This window comes from Vigna unguiculata, unplaced genomic scaffold (genome assembly GCF_004118075.2).
Source record: "Vigna unguiculata cultivar IT97K-499-35 unplaced genomic scaffold, ASM411807v1 contig_54, whole genome shotgun sequence".
NCBI lineage: Eukaryota > Viridiplantae > Streptophyta > Magnoliopsida > Fabales > Fabaceae > Vigna > Vigna unguiculata.
Genome location: NW_021011257.1, coordinates 176,741 through 185,648, shown reverse-complemented (window position 1 = coordinate 185,648; position 8,908 = coordinate 176,741). Strand labels below are relative to the sequence as shown.

General features: G+C 37.0%; 1 non-coding gene across 1 annotated transcript; it reads left to right on the top strand.

Moving 5' to 3' along the window:
• Window positions 1-395: 395 nt before the first annotated feature.
• LOC114172400 lies at window positions 396-501 on the top strand. Its single transcript, XR_003602074.1, has one exon. It is a non-coding gene; the product is annotated as a small nucleolar RNA R71 (small nucleolar RNA).
• Window positions 502-8,908: the final 8,407 nt, after the last annotated feature.

Genomic DNA, 8,908 nt, shown 5'->3' with positions numbered 1-8,908 from the left:
TGCATAAGCTGAGGTGTGTCCACTGGTGTAGAAGAGAAGGCTGTTGTTGCAATGCTGGGCTAGAGTCTGTAAAATGATCAACAGATGTACAAAGGCACAAACTCTTGTAGCTGGAGCTCTCTGATTGGAAGCAAGTGATTGACCAGTGTAGTAGAGAGCATCAATCTTACTTTCCAACTTCTTTGTGTACTCGGCTGCTCCTACATCATGAACACCTCTAACAACTATGCATCACTCCTTGTGCCAAATTGTGAGAATTGAAGCCATGTTCTCTATTAGTTGTCTGGCTGCAGCTGGGGTTATGTTACAAGGGCACCACCACTTGCGACATCAATCATATTTCGATCCATGTGGTGCAAGCCTTCATAAAATACTGCAGAAGGAGATGTTCAGAAATCTGATGGTGTGGACAGCTTGAACAGAGATTCTTGAACCTCTCCCAGTACTCATAAGGGTCTCCCCAGATTGCTGCTTGATGCCAGAAATCTCCTTCCTTATGGCTGTTGTCCTTGAAGCAGGAAAGAACTTGGCAAGGAACAATCTCTTCAGGTATCCCAGCTTGTGATGACCTGGGTGCTAGGTAGTACAGCCAGTCTTTCGCATTACCCTCCAAAGAATGAGGGAAAGCCTTCAAGTATACATGGTCCTCCTGTACATCTGCAGGCTTCATGGTGGAACAGACGACATGAAACTGCTTCAAGTGTTTGCACGGGTCCTCACCTGCAAGACCATGAAACTTTGGCAACAAGTGTATTAAACCAGTTTTCAGCACATATCGAACCTCCTCCTCAGGGTATTGTATGCATAAACTATCATAAGTGAACTCTGGTGTAGTGAGCTCACTCATGGTTCTCTCATGAGGTGGAGGAGGTTGAGCCATGTTATCAGTATGAAAATGAAAATGCTCAGAATAAACAGTATGCTCAGAATGCAAAGAATGAGGAGTGTCAGGAATGTGATGAGAATCAGAAGAATCAGGAAATGTCACTGAATATTCAGCATGCAAAGATGGATTCTAGGATGCATACTTCCTCTGTGGAATGTCCTATCAATCTCAGGGTCAAATGGTTGTAATTCACTTGGGTTTCCCCTAGTCATGCACCAAAAAGCATTAATTGTAGTGATATTGTCATAAAAAGGGTATAACTACAAGTATACTCAAACGACCTCCAAATGACTTGAAAATTGGTAGGATATTCCTTTGAGTGGTCAAACAGAAGCACAAAAAAAAAATCAGATCAAAACTCAAAGCACAAGTATTTTTAACAATTTTTCAAAAGTGGAAAAATGAAGAAAAATAAAAAAAAAAATTGCTGAAATGTAGAAAATGGCATTTTCTGGAGAATCTGAGTTTGCAAACCGGCTGAGCGGTTTGCCACAACGTAGGAAATCAAATTCTACCCCAAATACATATAAAATAATAGTGATTCTGAACCAGAGCAAAAGTTATGGTCCTCTGAAGTTTCACTAAAATCAGTCCAAAATTTTTTTGAATCTCTTAACTCAGACCATACCAACTGTTCTAGCTATTTTTCCTATCAAGTTCAACGTCTTAGAAGTGGGGGAAAAAAATTTCAAGTCAAAACAAGCTCCGTAACTACCAAAACAAAATCCAGAAGTTAAATGCCAGATTCGGACACTATTCAAACACTATTCACTATTACAAATGACACTATGCATGCGCGCTGCGACACTATTCACTACACTATTCACTACACTACACATAAACACACAGGAATGGAAACAGGCACTGAACTTAACACAACATTAACATCACAATGAACATATACCAACTCAACCACACTTGAACTACACACACACACCAAAACACAAAACACAAACACACTGGAAATTTTACTTTGAACGAAACGATTGGTCCCCGGCAACGGCGCCAAATTTGATAGAGGTCGTACCCACCAAATTAAAACATATTAAATGCAGTACATGAAAGTGAACCAAGTCGTCTCCCAACGACCAATATTTTCATTCAAAGCGAAATTTCCAGATGAACACAACAATAAAACACAGAGGGGTTGGCAGACAGATTCAGAATCCTAATCAACAGATTAAATTAAAGGCTACAGTGATTAAAACCATATTGACATCCTTGATTCAAACGCAATTTCACTTATCATAGGCCACCAAATTAACACCAACTCTGCCTTGTCTCAATCCACTAGATAATAATTCACTAAGCGAAAATTACAATCTAGCTTCATTATGCAATTAAGCAATGCACACATCCTTAAATTCGTGACACCCAACCTACATACATTAAGCATGAACGTATCTTAACCAAAACATATGTAATTACTCTGTAAATTAAGCATTAACAGATTCATTACATGCATTCCACGAATTCAGAACAAAAAACATGGCAGATTTCACAAAACAAGCACAACCTCAAAGCTTCATTGCATTTTTCATCAAGAGTCAATACACGAATTAGCTAGACATGGAAATGAGCAATTAAACACTTCAAAACTGGAATTACAAAAACAGAACCAAGAACCCTAACTTATGAAATCTGAAAAATGCAATTTAAGAGCAAAAATAGAGATTTCAAAGCCTAAATGGAATGCAAAACGATGTTGTCATATATAAATGCGAATCCCCATGAATGGGTAATGTTCTAACTCAATAAAACCCACAAAACGAACTGCCCAAGCAAGAAAACGAATTCAAAACGTAAACCCTCAATGGGTGCTGTCAAATATGCATAAAAACGGTAAAAATGAGCCAAAAACGTGAAAATCCGCAAGAAGGGCGTCCATGGAAGCTTGGAGAACGAAAATGGAGGTTTTTGAAGAGAGGTTGAAGATGATGGAGCGGCTGGCCTCCTTTCATGCAGACCTAATTCGTGGTCATATCACCCATGCCACTCATATTTACAAAACTGCCACTCTGCCACTCAGATTTACAAAAATGCCACTCTGGGCCTCAAATGTTGACCCATTGACTTTGCTGACGTGGAAATGACATGGAAATGATGTGGCAATGATGTGGAAAGTCACTTCAACTAAATATTAATGTCCAAGCTCCAAAATTGCTTCACCCAAATACCTAAAAATAATTAAAAACAAAAATTAGGCCAAATAATGTGAAATTAGTCCAAATTCGGAACAATGGCCCAATAAAGCCCAACAGATGAAAAACACGCTAATGATGAACAATTAAGCACTAATCAACTGTCTAATGGGTGGACAGAGGCTAGTGGAATAGAAGAAAATAATGACTCATCACCGTCAATTGGTTAAGCACAAACACAATTTGGTCAGCAAATTTTACAAAGCATTGGGCCTAATTTAAATAAAAGAAACTGCATCAACACGGCGCATTAGTCATCCTCCATTTGACCCATATGCAATTCACATCATACCCTCCTTCTTCGAGAGGATTTGTTTTGAATCTTAAGACACTAGTTTTAATGTAAGTTTATTATGATCTTGTGAAGGACTTTATTTTTTCACAAGTTGAAACTAATTCTCTTCTTCCAGGATCAAATTCAACTTGATATTTGTTACTATCCAATGGTTGCAATCCGTCGATAACATTTCGTGGCAACAGTACCCACCTTGATATGTAACAATAAATAATTCCATGCATTGTGTTTGACGAATTTGCTTCTTATCGACGGACCAAATGCATAATAAAGCACTATGAACAAGCTTCCTTTTTAAACATGGAATTTGGTGTGTTTCATTCACATGCTTATCCTTTTGTTCCTGTAAAATGACATCACAAACTGTAGAAGAAAAAACATTGACGAATAAACTTTCTCTAGTTCCATTTCTTTTTCTTTATTTTCCCTTCCTTCTGCAGTTTATATTACTTCTTTTTTATTCTTCTTTTTCTGTTTTCTCCTTCAGCCTACGTTGATCCTTACTGACTTGTTTTGGTGTCATAAATTTCTACTTCTTTTGATGTCCTCATGCCTCAAATAAATGGAACGTTCACCAAGATCGAGTGTTTTAAAACGAAGCCATGCCCATCCGTAAAGAAGATGACAAGAGTCCATGGGAGCAATATCACATAATACTTCTTTCACACAATTAAGCACTAATCAACTGTCTAATGGGTGGATAAATGCTAGTGGAATAGAAGAAAATAATGACTCATCACCCGTTAATTGGTTAAACACAAACACAATTTGGTCAGCCAATTTTACAAAGCATTGAGCCCTTATTTAAATAAAATAAACTACATCAACATGGCGCATTAGTCATCCTCCCATTTGACCCATATGCAATTCACATCATACCCTCCTTCTTCGAGAAGATTTGTCCTGAATCTTAAGACACTAGTTTTAATGTAAGGTTATTATGATCTTGTGAAGGACTTTTATTTTTGGACAAGTTGAAACTAATTCTCTTCTTCCAGGATCAAATTCAAATTGATATTTGTTACTTTTCAATGGTTGCAATCCGTCGATAACATTTCTTGGCAACAGTACCCCACCTTGATATGTAACAATAAATAATTCCATGCATTGTGTTTGACGAATATGCTTCTTATCGACGGACCAAATGAATAATATAGCACTATGAACATGCTTCCATTTTAAACATGGAAGCTGGTGTGTTTCATTCACATGCTTATCCTTTTGTTCCTGTAAAATGGCATCACAAACTGTAGAAGAAAAAACATTGACGAATAAAGTTTTCATCATATTTTTCTCTAGTTCCATTTCTTTTCCTTATTTCCCTTCCTTCTGCAGATTATATTACTTCTTTTTCTATTCTTTCTTTTCTGTTTTCTCCTTCAACCTACGTTGATCCTTACTGACTTGTCTTGGTGTCATAAATTTCTACTTCTTTTGATGTCCCTCATGCCTCAAATAAAGGGAACGTTCATCAAGATGTAGTGTTTTAAAACGAAGCCATGCCCATCCCGAAAGAAGATGACAAGAATCCATGGGAGCAATATCACATAATAATTCTTTAACACATTGCCATGTACTGAATTTGATCCATACTTGATCTAGTCCAAAGGTTGTTGGTAATTGGAGTTTCTCCACCAATCTTTGGCTCACAACAATGTTTTCGCTTCCGTAATTGAATGCAACTATAAACATGGATGGCCTTTGGTTAAACACTTTGTATAATAAACTTCCTTTCCTATTCCAAATCTAGATAGCTAGGCTCTGAATACCAAATGATGTGGATCCACAAGGTTCGATTCGTTTGACTGATCTATCTTTTTGGAATGCTAACAAACAAGAAATTTGAGAAATTATTTAAAACGAGAAAATGGAAACATAAAAGAAGATGGAACGGAAATTGATAAATATCACACTTCCAAGAATGGAAAATAAGCCTAAGAGTTGAAACACACAAAGGGATTGATGAGATGCCTCGAGCCAAGGGACCTACAACAAGAGCCATGGCTAGGAGAATACAAGAGGAATGGGCCTTAAATGCGCATGCAAGGCCCAAAATGAACTTCACATGGGCCAAGGAAGATGTGAAGACCTAGCCTAGGACATTTTGCTTGTAAATACTAGATTAGGATTTTATTTGGGGCTTTGTATTTTGGGCCCAGTAGAATAGGGTTTTCTTTGGGCCATGTATTGGGCCTTAGAGGAAATTGGGCTTTAGAAGTAATTTTGGACCAAAAAGGGGAATTGGGCCAAATGGGCCAAGAGTATGTGTCTACTCTAGAAAAGCCTAGAAGCTTCTCAAACTTGCTCTCCAAGAATGAGAGTTAGCTTCCCATGGCAAGACAAGTGTGACTTGCTTAGGTGGCAAGTCACACCTCCCACATGCTTCTTTTGGCTCAAAAATTCAACTTTCTAGACTCCTTTTTCCCTCCACTTTTTGGAGACCCCTTGGTCTCATTTTAGGCTATAAATAGAAGGCTTAGGAGATGTATTTTTCAACTTGAAATTGAGTAATGAATTGCTGCCCAAATTTGTGCACAAATATCTTTTGAGCTCACCTTAGAGTAAACTCTTCTCTAGTTTACTCTAGTCTTCTTCATTAGGAGTTGGCCTCACCTCTCTTAAGAAACCTTTCACCTACACCAAACCAAACACCTTAAGCTTCTTTCCTTCATGCTTCCGCATCCAACACCATCCATGGAGCCTACATTCTTCATGCAAGCTTCAATGGAGACAAGAAGAAGCCATCATGTGGTATCATGAGCCTTGGTTTTAGTGAGTTAAGTGCTTCTTCTCCATTTTTCTTTCAATTCTGTGTTGTTCATCACTTCTCCTACTTGTCTTGCTGTTTTTGTTCATTTTATTTTGAGTATTAATGTCTTTTTACTTTGGTTCATCTTCATTTGCTTCATCTTGAACCATCCTTGTGTGCTTTAGGTGTTCTATTTGGTTTCTACCGCTTACTTTTCATTTTAATTGAGTATTTGTTGTTTTTGTTCAGTTCATTCTCTTGATTCTTGAGTTTATTTTGATTTTAAGATCTATATGTTTTGTCTAGAGTCATGTTTAGTCCATATATGTCATTAATTCCTTGTTTAGCTTTTAATTTCTTTGAATTTGTTGGTGATGTGTTGCTGAATTTTTTTTTCAGATTTGAGTGCAGTTTTTTAATCCTTAAAAATTAACACTCTCTTCTCTCTTTGAGCCTTGGAAATGAACCTTCACATCTAGATAACCTTAGTTATCTTAATGTCCAGTGGGAATTTTCCTTGTGCTTGCTTAAAATCACCATAAACCACACTAAATTTCCTTTCAATTAATTGTGCTTTGGTGCTTTTTCATTTCTGTTTTTGAGTTCAGATTGCTATTTAGATCTTAGCAATGTCTTAGAGTCAATTTCCATTGTGTTTCATGATCTTCTTTTGATTCCTTTAAGTTTCCTTCTCCTTTGTGCTTTTTGTTCCATTAAAATGCAAATGATCAAGCATAGTGTGGTGGTGATTCTGTTTTTTGGTGGAAACTAGCTGTTGTAAGAGCTATAAAAAGAAAGAAAAAGAGCACAAAAGAATACAAGCAAGTGCCAAAAAGAATGAAAAGAAAAGATCAAAACAAAGTGGCAAAAGAAGTACACAAGAATCACTACCATCACTTGAGTTTGAGAGCATTATTTTGTTGCATTTTACTGCTGTTCCAGTTTCTGTCTGACTGCACACTGTTTGTATTTGATTTATCATAAAAAATTGGCCCAGTGAAAATCCAAATCTAATTTTTTCCTCTTTTAGCTAAGACATAGACGAAAAAGTGAAAAAAAGAATCATTGAAAAATGTTGAGAACTGAAAAAATGAAAAATATCTGAAGCAGAGGCCTGAATTCACGTTTTTGGACTGGCAGTGAGTGAAAATTCAAATTTCAGTGCAGTTTTCTAGTTTATTTTGGTTGTTTTTCATCCATTCTAGTGCCATTCGTTAGGTAATTCATTTGAGTGCTTATCTTGTTTCTTTATCTTATTTCTAGTTTGTCATTTCTTTGGTAATCCTTTGAGTTTATAATGGCATTATTCACTTTTGGTTTAGCAATTATAATTTTGTGCTTTTCTTGCCTTATTTCTTGACCTCTTCTGGTTTGGTTTCTATATTTGGTGCATACTTCTTTTTGGAGGTGATATAATTTTCCTAAGGTAGCATCCTAGGAGGTGGAGTACCTAGTCCCGAAAGAGAATCCTCTTTGGTGAGATCAAGAGGAAGTGCAAGAGTGAAACACTTGGTAGGACCAAGCCAAGAAGACAAAGCCAAGAAGACCTTTTACATTTTGTGCACTTTAATTGTATTCAAATTGAGTTGTAAAATTGGAATGCTTTCCTTCTTGTGTTCATGGCCTAGTTAGGTGTCTTGGGGGAGTCTTAGGTACTCAATCCCATCTCCTAACTAGAACCTCTTCTATACATTAGTGAAGCGCTTTTAGTGGTGAAGTTTGAAGGTTCCAAGTGCCTTCTACTTCTACCAAAACTTAGGCCGCATATAGCTTATAATCTTTCTTGTTTTAATTTTCTTGTTTGATAGTTTAGTGTGTGTCAACTTAGTCTTTGAATTAATTTCATTTAAGAAGTTTTGTACAAAAGTTTCAAGTTCCCTTGGTTAGGAAAGACTTGGTATGTAAGCAATCTAAGTGATTCACCTCTCTTTCCTGGAGGAGAACTAAAAGCTTTTGCTATCTACTTCTTCTTTGAAATTTTCTTTTAAAGACCAAAGTCTTCTAAAAAAAATGTCTCAACCTCCTTCTCAATGTATGAGTGCTTGAAATGAAGAAGAAATAAGTTTGAAACAAATTGCCTTTGATTTGAGAGCACTACTACGTTGGAAGGAAGATGAAATAATTGCAAGGGAAAGGGAAAAACAAGAAAGAGATAGGTTTCATCAACTTTTAGATGAAGAGAGGAGGGGAACAAGAAATATGGAAAGGTTGCATGAGAGGATGAGTAATAGGAGTCAACATTTGTAGTCCCACACTCCAACACTAGTCACACACTATGAAGAAGATAGTAGACTAGTTGACAACTTCTATCAACCTCCTCCTCCTCTAAGAAAAGAAAGAAGAGAGCCTAGGGAACCAAGAGCCATTAGAATAGACCTCCCTCACTTTTATGGGAAAGATGATGTTGAAGCTTATCTTTATTAGGAAATGAAGGTTGAGCAACTCTTTGCTTGCCATCAAATAAGTGAGGAGAGGAAAGTACCCTTAGCTACCCTTAGCTTTCAGGGCAATGCTATGTATTGGTGGACTGCCCTCGAAAGAGATAGGAGAATCAATCAAAGTCCCGAGGTCAAATATTGGAATGACCTCAAAGGAGCCCTTAGGAAAAGACATATTCCCTCATATTATCATAGAGAGCTAATGGATAAGCTCCAAAGACTCCATCAAAATAAAATGAAAGTGGTAGAATATAGACAAAAGATGGAGTTATATATGATGAGGGCTGGGATTAGGGAGTCCCAGGATACCACCATTGCAAGGTTTCTTAGTGGCTTAAG